We start from the raw sequence: 12,745 nt of genomic DNA, 5'->3' as shown, positions 1-12,745 counted from the left end.
TTTTTTAAATTTTTTAAATTTTGAAAAACAATCCAATATTAAATAAAACAAATATAAAGAGAATTCTTATTTATGTTAGAAATTATGTAATAGGTTGAAGTTAAATTACTATTTAATGTGACTTTTGCACAATTTTTGTGAAATGAATTGGAGACGCTCTTACTATGAGCATTGCATGTATGTCATGTTCATTATAATATATTTTATTTTATTAATATGAGCAATATTTGTATGAAATATTCATCAAAGAGTTCTTTTGTTTGACTATGAATTATTTTGCTAGTTTATATTGATATTGAATATATTAATGATAATGTTATTATGACCATTCATTTTATAATATGTGCAATTCTTTTTGTAACTTATTTTTTATATATTAATACTACTAATGGCATGTTAAAGTGTATATGATGTATTCAAAAAAGAAAGCTAGGGATTTATGACTCATGGGAAGAATATGAAAACAAATTAAAATCTTCAAAGATAACTCATACAAACCATATCATTTAATGGATGAAGCAGAAATAAGTTTTGTTTCATAAATAAATATTAGAAATCCACCAATAATCACTTAATAAATATTGGAGCCTTCCAACATAATAATAAAATATTACAGTTTGAAAAACTTTCAAAAATGAATTCCATTTGTAAAACTTTCAAAAATGAATTCCACTACTCTTTATATAATAATAATAGTTGAACTTAGAAAAGCTATTTAGAGAAATCTAAAGAAATCCAATATTCTAGGATGAGAAAACTATCAAGAAATCAATTGCTTCTTGAGAAAAATAATCTCATGCTCTTATGAATATGGATACCAATGCATCTCTAAAAATATAATTGTCTGCTTGAGAAATATCAAAAAATATACCTAACATGGTAATCGAGAAGAATAATATTTCTCCATGGTAAATCCAATCTTCAACACATAAATAGATATGAGACTTTGTAGGAATCATATTAACTATATAACAATACATCCACATCATCTCCTACAAAATAAACAAAAAATAAAAAATTAGTATACTAATATAAAATTCAAATGCAACTTTGGTAATATTAATTACCCTCACACTTGAAATATATATCATAAAAAACAATATAAATATAGCCATAAAAATAAATAAACTATAGTATAATTTCTTACTATCATAATCTATAGAAAATTAATTTTTCTTCAATATAATTAATACATACCAATAAACTTCATCAAAGCAACAAAGGTAATCTAATACTTAATATATATATATATATATACATACACATATATATATATATAAAGGGGTTTTATGGCACGACATCCTGACCAAACACCATTAGGACCAAAAACGTCATCTTTTTACTAAGTCTTTTCTTGACTGTTGGATTAAATGGATAGTACATATTAATTTTAGTTAATATCAAATTCCCTCCCAAATTAGGTTCATGAGCTTCCATTCCCTTCACATCCTAAACACCATATCCCAACACCACATAAATGTCGAAAGAGCCACCATTCGTCTCAGAAACCCATCCATACGAAACCCATCGCTCAGGGCCACCGTTCACGATGGAGAATTACCTATCAGAAAAGAAAGAAAAATACCCATTATAGGAGAAGAATCCATTAGAAGAAGAACCCATCGAGGAAGAAGATTGGAGAAGAAGGTAGAGGATGATTTTGAGGTTAGATCTTTTTCTTTTTCCTCTGTGATTTTATGGATTTTCTGTTTTACATAATGAGTTTTCTATTTGTCTGTATGATATGGGTTTTTTATATTTATTTTTTCTCGGTTTTCTTGAAGGTGTTTGAAATTTGAAAGGTATTTGTCGATGTCGTGGATCTCAAGTTGTCATCTCCAAACTTGTTTTCTCAATTTCTTTAGAGGATCTCTTGTGTTTAGCTATAAAAGGTATTGTTTAACTAATTTTTATTGATTTTATTTTATTTAACATTATATTTTTAATAATTCTTAATTAATTCTTTTGTAATGCTTTATCATTGTTTTATTTAAGTCCACTGACTCATAGCCCTACATTGTTAATTATTAATTTTGTTCTTATATATGGGGCTGTTTTGGTATTTTGACAATATATATGAATAATATAGTTGGTGGTTGATAGTTTAGTTGCAAATGTGGTTATGGTTGTGGTTTTTTATTAATTTGAATTTTATTTTATTTTTTTCCCATTTCGAATTTATTACTAATTAATCTTTATTTTAATTTTTTTTTTATTAACTTGCCTCTAGTGTTTGAAAGGAAGCCTAGAAGTATTATTTTTGGTAGATAATTTTACTTAATTCATTTTAGATTAAGTGATAATTTCTTGTTATTTACGTATCACTTTTTAGTATAAGCTATATCATATTTAGTGTTTTCTAAATCAGGTGGCTTATGTGGCTCAACATGACGAATTGACTAGCTTGAGAGTTGTGAGCAAGTGGTCTTCCAATTCAAAAATTGGCATTGGTTAATAGTTAGCATAGAAATGTTATGATTTACCATACTTTTCCATTGCTAAATGATAAATGAAATGTCAGGATCCGTTCAAGATCTCTCATCGAAATCCTAGATAAACCCTGATCCTAGGGAAACACCACCGAATCTTCCAAAGGCAAATTCGACAGTATCTCCCTTAAGGGTTAAACTTACTACAAAATTTCCTGCACAAAAAAAATACACTTCAACAATATCCCCTTATTCTTCCCACCTTACTATAATTTATTTTCACAAATTCACAACACTTCAAAATAAACAGGAAATCAATGCAATATTAATTAAATATATCCAAAATAGTATACAAAGCATTTTATATAATTCCAAGTATAAGAGTTATTACAACATGAAGTAAAGAGAAATATTACAAGACAGGAAATAAAGAAAGGAAGACTTCTAGGACTTTCAACAAAGAATAAAGACGTTGAGCTCGCTCCTGATCGATCAATACCTACTAACCTAGGCCTGGGAGAATGACTTTAAAAATGTGAGATGCTAAGCATCTCAGTTAGTGACCTAATCTACTATACAATAATAATAATATAACAATAAAATACACTTGATTAATTAATAATAATAATAAATAGTTGAAATAATGTTTTTTCTCAAAACCCTCACAGTTCATTCAGTTGGAAATATTCCCCCTTTTAAAACATTTTCACAAAATCCAATATTTGTATACCCCAAAAATCAAGAAATAATTAATTGAATACATTGCAAATAAAATACAATAAATTAAAGATCTAAAATTTATAATGAGAAATAAAAATAATTTTAACAACAATTGTTAAATTGTAAATAAACAAAATAAAACAAAATCACAATAAAATTTATATTAGAAATAATCAAGGAAATATTAAAATTAATTTTTAAACCTCATTTTGAAATAGATAATGAAATACAACTAAACTCATGTTAAAATGTCAAATTAAAATAAAAAATAAAAACATGATCAAATGCATTTAAACGATCAATTTAAAATAAATAGAATAAATCAATTAACTAATAAAAGAAATATTTAAATCAATTTAAAACATCTATTTGAAATAAATGGTAAAAATATAATAAAAATCCATTTTAAATCATCAGATCAATTTAAATAATAAAATCATGGTAAAATGCATTTTTTAAAACATCAATTGAAATAAACGATAAAACACTATTAAATACATTTTAATTTAAATACGATTTTAAAATATTTTGTTTGAAGATCACATCAAGGAAACCACTTGATGCACCAAACTATATACCAGTGATGCCCGACAATATCCAGCGCCCTAAGCATCGTCTGTCTGATGGAGAGGTTAAAAAGAGAAACTAGCACATGGTCGCTTGTCATCCCACAGCCCCCCTGTTGTCAATCGTCCTGACCATGGAGGGGGACGAATGATGCTTACTGTACATTATACCTTATCAGCCCTCTAGTCCAATGGCATCCACAGGACAACCCTATAAACATGCATGCTAATCATATCCACAATTACAGTACAGAATACCAGTACTGTATGGTGCATCTAAAACCAACAAAATCATATATTTTTCAAATATCGAAATCTCACAAATACCACTGGATTAAATAGCTCTTTTCAAATCCACATAATCCATATCACCTTTGAACCATCATCATAAATCCAATCACTTAAAATCCATCAATGTAAATCCATCAATTTCAAATCCATCAATCTAAATCCATCAGTATAAATATAATAATTTTTCAATACTATAAAACCGGATCCATAAGTATTTCAATGTATAAAATAAATTTTTGAAGCATAATCATTTAAAACAACATTTTCTTAAATCCTCAAAATAAATTTAAATAAAATTGCATTAAAATTGCAATAAAAATCCATAAATGCATAAATTTATATAAATACATTTTTATCAATCGTAAATAATCCACAATTAAATTCAACAATAATTTAATAAAAATTAAATTCACAATTTCTTAAATCAAAAGTATGATTTCTATGCATATATATTTTGTTTCACCCCAAATTTGGCATCAAAGTTTTTGAATAGAAATTTAATAATTATTCAACACATAAAATATCAAATCCAAATATTTAATTACCACAAAATATATATAATTTAACACTTGAAAATAAATTTGAAGGTAGATCACTCACCTCAAGCACATGAATCAATCGAGATGCTCCATAAGATCAGTCCCACAACTCACATGTGCTCCTAAGATATCAACATTACAAGATCAAATAAATTAATATTTTATTTAGGTATGAGCTAACACAAACATTGTCTAAAATTTACAAATAATATATCGAAACGAAGCTTATGATATGAAGATTACAAATCAGGTCTTACCTTCCAAAGATCGGACTTGTGGTAGTCGGAATCTCGCCGAAAATGTCTCAAACTTAATGTCTACAAATCTCATGATCTGTCAAGAATTGAGGAAAAAAAGACCCTAGATATGGACTCAAGGGGGTCAAATTAGTGGGAAAAGGCAAGTGGGATCACCGAGAACTCACCGGAATCATGTTTTCTGGCAAGCCGCAGTGTCCACTAGTAAAGCCCACCATTGGCGGCGCGTTTGGTGGCCAATGGCCATGATTTTTTATGGGGAGGTAGATCAAAGGATGGGTAACTCAACGAAACTGGCAATGTCAAAAATGGGTGGCTGGTTTAGGAGAAATCAACTGGAAAAGAAGTCAGCACCGTCAACAGAAAAACGACCAATTTGGGAGCGTGGGTGGCCGATTGGCCGTGAAATTTGGGTGGTCAACCAGAAATGGAAGGGCCATGGTGGTGGTCAAGCATGTGTGGCAAGGGGGTGGCCAGAAAATGGGTAATGACGATTGATCGGTTCTCACTTTCTCTCCTCACCCTCTCACCTTTTTCTTTTGCAGCCTCAACCAGAGAGATCTACTTGCAAGTTTTCCGAAACCGAACTGAATAGAATTCTCTTCCCTCTCACCCTTACCACTCTTTTAGCCAATTAAAATGCCACCCGTGGGTGCCACTGTGCACTCACGGGTTGGCTAAGCAAATGACACATCTCACAGTGTTGGTGGGCACTGTGCAAGTTTTACACACACAAACGATGAAATATAAAATAATACTGTCTTAGAAAAACTTTAAAAGTCCATAACTTTTTAACCAAATGCCCAAATTAGACGTGCCACTAGTCTATAAACACGTATCGATGAGTACTTTACAATCATACATCAGTTAAAGCAAAATTTTACAAAAATAAAAAGTCAAAATTAGCACCCTCAGACATAGTTCCGATTTCGATGTGCTACTAATCTACGAACTTAGGTCGATGCGTACTTTGTAATGATACCTTGTTCAATGCAGAATTCTATCCGGATGAAAAAGTCAAAACGACCCCACTTGGTCAACGGCAGTTAAACTCGGTCAACGTGAGAAAATTTCGGTGTACTTCAGGACAGGGTGTTACATGAAATGTATTTTTTATATCATTTTTATTCCCACCTACCATTCTTTAGATTACCATCCTCTTGGTCTATTCTTTTGCCGACCACCCTTCTTCCATTGACCAGATAACCAACATTATTAATGCAAGATGCAATATATATGTATTAATTATAGATCATCTACTTCAATTTAACTCACTTTTTGGTCTGCCAACTTTACATGGCTTGTGGTCTGAATTTCATTTATTTGACCTTAACATATTTTTTGTAATTCTGCTAATATTATTTTTTCATTTAATTTTGACTTTTTCTATTAGTGAATTATCAACTAATCATAACATATTTAAATCAATTGCTAGATTTAAGGAATGTGAAATGAGAAGAACAACTTGTTTATCGGAACAAATGCAACATTGACAAATGGTATATAATTGCCTATGTGCTCTATTGTGTTTAGTTAAGTAGTCAGCAGAGGTTGTCAATTTATGTAGTGCATTATTTTATAATGGAAGAATTTTAATTGTATAAGAATGTCAATAAGTACCAGTGAAGTTCAACTGATGTGGATGTGCTCCTATGAGTAATATATGCAGTTAAAAATGTCAAGGATAGATAAGAATCCAAATCATCAATTTTGAAAATGCTTAAACATAGAACAAGTTATACATTATTGTTAATTTGTTGAATTTTCATTTGTTTCACTTATAAGATAATTTAATTATATATGTTTAATTATTACAGGAAAAAGGATGTGGTAAGTCCATTTGGGCAAAAGAAAAAAAAGCTAAACATGACGAAATGAATATACTGATTGGTGAAATTTATCGTTTATCTTGACAAGTTGAAAAATCAAATAGTACTTTTGAAGCAATTCAAAAAAATACTAAGAAAAGTCACCAGTATGAATTTAAGATTGTTATATTTGTTGTAATTTTTTTATTTTTTATTTTTTGTTTAAAATGTTTGGCTAGTGACCATATATGTGGTTGTTGTTAAACAAATTTTCCACTAAATTCTGGCACATCTTTGTTAAACATTATATGCATCCCATAAAAATCAGCCTTTATATGTGATTTGTTTGTTGAAATTATCTCTAAAATATTTCAACTATTAGGTGAATTTTGTTTATGGAATATAGATGCAAATTCCATATGATCTAGTGCTTAAAATCTGGTAAATCCTATCCATGTTTTACCATTATCCTCTAACGGTAGTTGGATTCTTGTTGAAGACCTAATATTTTGTTGACACCTTTAAGGAATTCTTATAACATAAAGTCAAATTTCAATTGCACTTCTCCGTTATAAATGTTGTCCTGACCAATGTGATTAAAAATATAGCAAAAATATACATACATATGAAAGTTGTTCATAGAGAAAGAGATAGAAAATGTTCAGTTATCTTCCTCGAGATTTTTGGAATGGAAGGTTTCAACATGTTATTCGAACATAGATAAATCCACATCCTTGACTTAGTTCTAATAATTTATGAAAGTGAATCCGCTATTAGAAATCCAAATTTTTATTTAATTGTTTGAATTTTTCAACATAGGACATCCATGTGCATATACATGTTTTACACTCAATGGAAGTTTTGGCAATGATTCAAGCCTTTTACAATTGTTCAAATAGCGATCTCAAAGATTAAAAAGTAGATAGATGCTATCAGGTAAGCTCACAAAATTGTTTTCACTTAAGTCTAAAAAATCATGCGAGGACAAACAACTAATACCTTTAAGGATTGCTTCCTCTAGTAGATTGCATCTTCTTAGACATAAAGATGTCAAAGATAATAAGTAGCCAATGATCTATGTGCCACACTACTACATTCAGCAAAACATAGCCTTTTAAGATTTTTCAGAAGTACAATTGAGGATGGTACATTTCTTATTGCACATTTATTTTCAGCAATAGTTTCTAATTGTTTTAAGCATCCTATATATTCTAGAAGTTGATTAACATATGAACATCCTAATACATCTAGAGTTTTTAGAGATGTCAAGTTGCAAAGTTCATTTGGAAGTTTCAAAAGCAACTTGCAATCTTTTAAATTTACCAAAATAAGGCCACTTAAGTTTAGGATTTTTATCTGTAAGATTGCGTCAACATGTATAGTACTCAAGTTTAGCTATACGTTTTTAAGGAAATTAAGAAATATGCCTTTGACAGCTTTTGTTCCTTACAACAATAAACAACATTATTCAACAAATATTTATCTACTAAGGTGGATGTTAGGTAAGTTATGCATGAAGTAATATTCTGCTTCAACATAAGGAATAAATCATTTACCAACAAATTAAAGCAATGCCCAATTAATAGAGAATGAAATTCATTTCAAAAAATATTGTGTATAGAAATTCAATTTTTCACACAATCATAGCATCATTAAAAATTCTTAGCATGGGATTAAAGGCATTAGTTTTTTTTTTTTTCCCCTTGTGCCACATCAAGTGTAGAATTCTACAGCTATTCAAAGTTTGTAGGCTGCCAAAAGATTATGAAAACCATAAATTTCCACTAAACTGTCGCAAGATTGTTTATCACACCCAAAAGTCATCCTTTTATGGTACTAATGCAGACCTACCAAAACATGGCAAAATTATAGCTTTCATAAAAGCAATTCTAAACTAAATTTAAGGACTATAAGGAAGCTATTTTTGACAATGTATCAAATGTTGAAGATAAGATAGTTGGCAGGCATCCAGCAGTTATAATTTAGTTTTATACCTGTAAAATTAAAACTATCAGCTTCAGATTCAAATTATGATGCTTGTTGAGGATTATCTTCAAATTGTAGCAACCTGAAAACAATAAAAATAGTATGTACATTAATATATCATTCTAATTGCATAAAATAATAAATAATAAATGTATAATTTTTTTATTGATTGTTGAGAATTGGACAGTTTCTTTTATCGTGCGATTGTCCAATTTTTCCACATCCATTGCAATGTCAACATCTATACTTTGCAACATTTATTGCCTTCTCTTTCCCCCCTTTAATCTTCTTCCACATCCATTTGCCCTTACTTGAGATGGTTTTTTCAAAGTTGTCTCATGAATGTTATCATCTTTTTAAGAAATTCCTCCACTTGTCATGGTTCCAACTACTGATTTGATCTTATCAAGCAAAGTTTGAAGACTATCTTTCACAGTTACACTTGCCTCTTCATTTGTTATAGTTTTATCAATCTAAAGCAAGTTGGAATAGTTTAGTTCGCCACATGAACATTGAATTGCCTTTTCCATTTATCTTCACACCATGCTTATCAAAGATTAGTTGAGATTTTACAACTTTAATCTACCTTTCATGATATATTGATTTGGCAAAAGAATATTACCAAAGAGTCACAAGTATGTGAAAATATGTCTACATGGAATTCTTTTACTTTCAAACTTCTTACAACTACAAGATACAAAGTCTAAAACTTTATAATAAGTAATTTCTTATACTCTAGGAACCACTCCATTTGTACTACTCTCAATCTTATACATATTATGTGTGTCACTTTCATGCATAAGTTCTACTCTATGCCATAATCCATCTTAAAACTTATAAAAAATCTTGCATGTGTAAATTTTAGCTATCTGTTTTTCCATTTCAAATGGCAGGTTCAAAAGGGGCTTCTTATTAATATCAACATGATCAATACCTAAATCTTCATGACATTGATGTATAAGTGCCTTATTAAATTGAAGTATAAGATCTATCAATAAGTTTTTCTTTGAAATATACTTCTTGAAAAACCCATGAGAGCTTTCTAGACATTGACTGCTTGACATTTCAACTAAGAATATATAATTAATATATGCAGGCACCCATCTTGAATGTATTTCAAATATTGATTTTAAGTAATCTCATATAAATTCACCTTCTCAATGATAGTTACCCATTTTCTTTCAAACTCTTCAGGACATTCTAATTACCACATGCATTTTTGAAAATCCTTGTAAAAATTCCTATAAATAACAGCATCTATTTGTATAGAGAACTTATCAAGTATGTGCCAACTACAATACCTATGAGATGTATTTGGTAGGCTCTGAGCTATACCCTTTGTCAATGCAGAATGTTGATCTTTAATAATCATTTTGGGTTGTTACTAGGCATGGTTTTCTTTAACAACTCAAATAACCAAACAAAAGATTCAATTTTTTCATCACTTAAGAATGCACATGCAAAAAGCACTATTTGACCATGATTGTTAACCCCTACCAATGGTGCAATTATCATACCATACTGATTAGTGTTGCAAGTTGTATCACCATAATATTCATAAGCTCTTCTAAAAACCAAATCAATCCAAAAACAACAATTTAGTTTACAATCATCATCTATATCTATTTCAAAAATGAATGATTGATCCCTTTCTTGCTTTGTTAGGAAATATTCTTTCAATAATTCTACATTTTGTTCTCTCATTAGTTACGTAACTTAGTTTCATGCTTATAAATATCCTTCTTTGTACCTTCGATACTCTCTATATCTCCATCTTCAAATTTAAGAATGTTTATTTGTTGGTAAGTTGGTACATTTGCTGCTGAAAACTAATGAGTTAATGATTTTTCGACATAAAAAAAGTAAGACGTAAGACATATTTTTCCAATTTTGATCTGACCACAGCAAATTTTGCCATACAATTTTCTCTTATTATCCCCAATACCTTTTCTTCCCACTAGCTTTTTTAAAAGATACTCTTTTTTTATAACACACAAATTCTTTCCTTACAACTTTATTGATATGTTTACATCTCCTACTAGAATTACTATAAATATAAACCCCTCCTTTTTTAATATTTAATGTAAAACACATGAATCTTATGTTTCGATTCAAACTCTTGTCCCACCTTTGCTTTGCAGTCTTCTGACACTTAGAGAATATAAACATCATCAACGAAATTTGAACATGACAGTAGTGATATTTCTTAAACTCCTATGGGATGATTAATTGCTTCTAACTCTAAATCATTCATGATGACATCTAATATAATAAAATCAACATAATATCATTATCGAATACCACATAATATAATATATTCATATATATAATACATATTGTATAAAAAGGAGAAAAACATTTCAAAGTAAAAAATATTTTTTACTATTATCCAAATGATGGAAATCAAGTTTTGGCTTAGGTCCTTCAATAGAGAAGGTATTAAGTTCTCGAATACTAAGCGTTTGTTTAGAGAAAATCTTCAATACCACCGTGGTACTATATCATACTATGCAACATCAATACATTTATTGCCATCTGTTTAATACTTGCCATGTGTATCGCCACCTGTTACCTTTTTATTTTAAATTTTCCATTTCATAATTAAGATGTTTCTTTTTAAAATTAAAATTTTAAAAAATTTTCCTTGCACGTTCTAGAAGAACGACGTTTTATGTTCTAAACTAAAGTTTTTCTTCATGGTTTCATTTATTGCCAACTAAATGAAGAATACAAAGTACCTAAGTCAAGTTGAAGAATAACTTCTCTTAGAGAAGCCAACCAAGTTGCAGAAAAATCGTATTTGCCAAACCAAAAATGTTATTGCTCTTTCTGGGTTAAATGGCTTGCAAGATGATTTTGAAAGAAGAGCTATACACTTTCACGCTAAAACATAGCCAACAATGGGTAAATGAATCCATGGAGTAGAAACTTTAAAAAAAAATCATTCTCCTATTATATAACTGTCAAACCAAATAAATCAAATGGAATGGGAGTGGATACTCCTTTTTAGGTAATGGGTTTGGCCTTTGCTCCATTTTCGTTTAAGCAGCATCTCCTCCCTATTTAGGATTAGTTATTGTGTTGCCTAAACATTTTGGGAGAAGAAACTTATGTAGTTTGCCTTTTTTTTAAGCACACCTTTCATGAGCTAAACTTTATTCCATGGAGGAGAAACTTTAATTTGGAACATAAAACATCATTCTTCTAGAATGTGCAAAGAAACCTTTTTAAAATTTTAATTTTTGAAAAGAAAATTTTAAATAAAAAGGTAACATGTGGCAATACATGTGGCAAATATTAAACAGATCGCAATAAATGTATTGATGTTGCATAGTATGACGTGGTAGCACGGTGGTATTGAAGATTTTCTCCTTTGTTTGGTAGAGTTTTTTTTTTGGCTTAAAAGCTCTATTTAAGGGTTAAAAGCTCTTTTATTAAAAAAATAAAGGTGTTTGGCAAAAGTCAATAAATACTTATTGACCAAAAAATAAGCTTTTTTAAGTCGTTTTAAAGAATCTCAAATTTTGCGCTTATCTAAAAAAAATTCTTCTTTTTTTTTTTTTTTACTTTATATGGAAATTTAATGAGCATTTAATACAGTTTTTTTATTTACAACCAAACACTTATTAGTTTTTTAATAAAAGTTCTTTATCAAGAAGATCTATTATACAAAGTTCTATAGACTAAAGCTCTATTTTCATCAGTTATACCAAACGGATCCTAAATCTATTAGCCATTGAAGCTTTCAATGGTCCTAAAATTAAATATTAATCAACTAAAGATATTCTTAAACCTGATAGATTTGGAAAAGGCATAGCATAAAAAAAGTCAAAACTACAGAGCTCAATGCTAGATAAAACAATTAAACAAACGATTTCATCAATAACCCAATATCAACCTCACGCATCATATGCACTACACTCCTAATAACATGACAAAAGATAGAAACCTTGGTTCAAATACATGATATATTAGATAATTGATAGTAATACTCAATTGTGAATATTTTTCTTTAATAACTTTTCATTATGCCTTAGTTTTGACTTATGTAACTGTAAAGTATTAAAAGATATATACCCTGATATGTATAAAAGCTAATGTATAATTTTGACTTAATTTTAACTTATTTGAGAAAGCTATATAATGAAA

This window comes from Ziziphus jujuba, chromosome 2, assembly GCF_031755915.1.
Source record: "Ziziphus jujuba cultivar Dongzao chromosome 2, ASM3175591v1".
NCBI classification, from domain to species: domain Eukaryota; kingdom Viridiplantae; phylum Streptophyta; class Magnoliopsida; order Rosales; family Rhamnaceae; genus Ziziphus; species Ziziphus jujuba.
The sequence above is the reverse complement of the archived record's forward strand: the minus strand, read 5'-3'. Positions refer to the sequence as shown.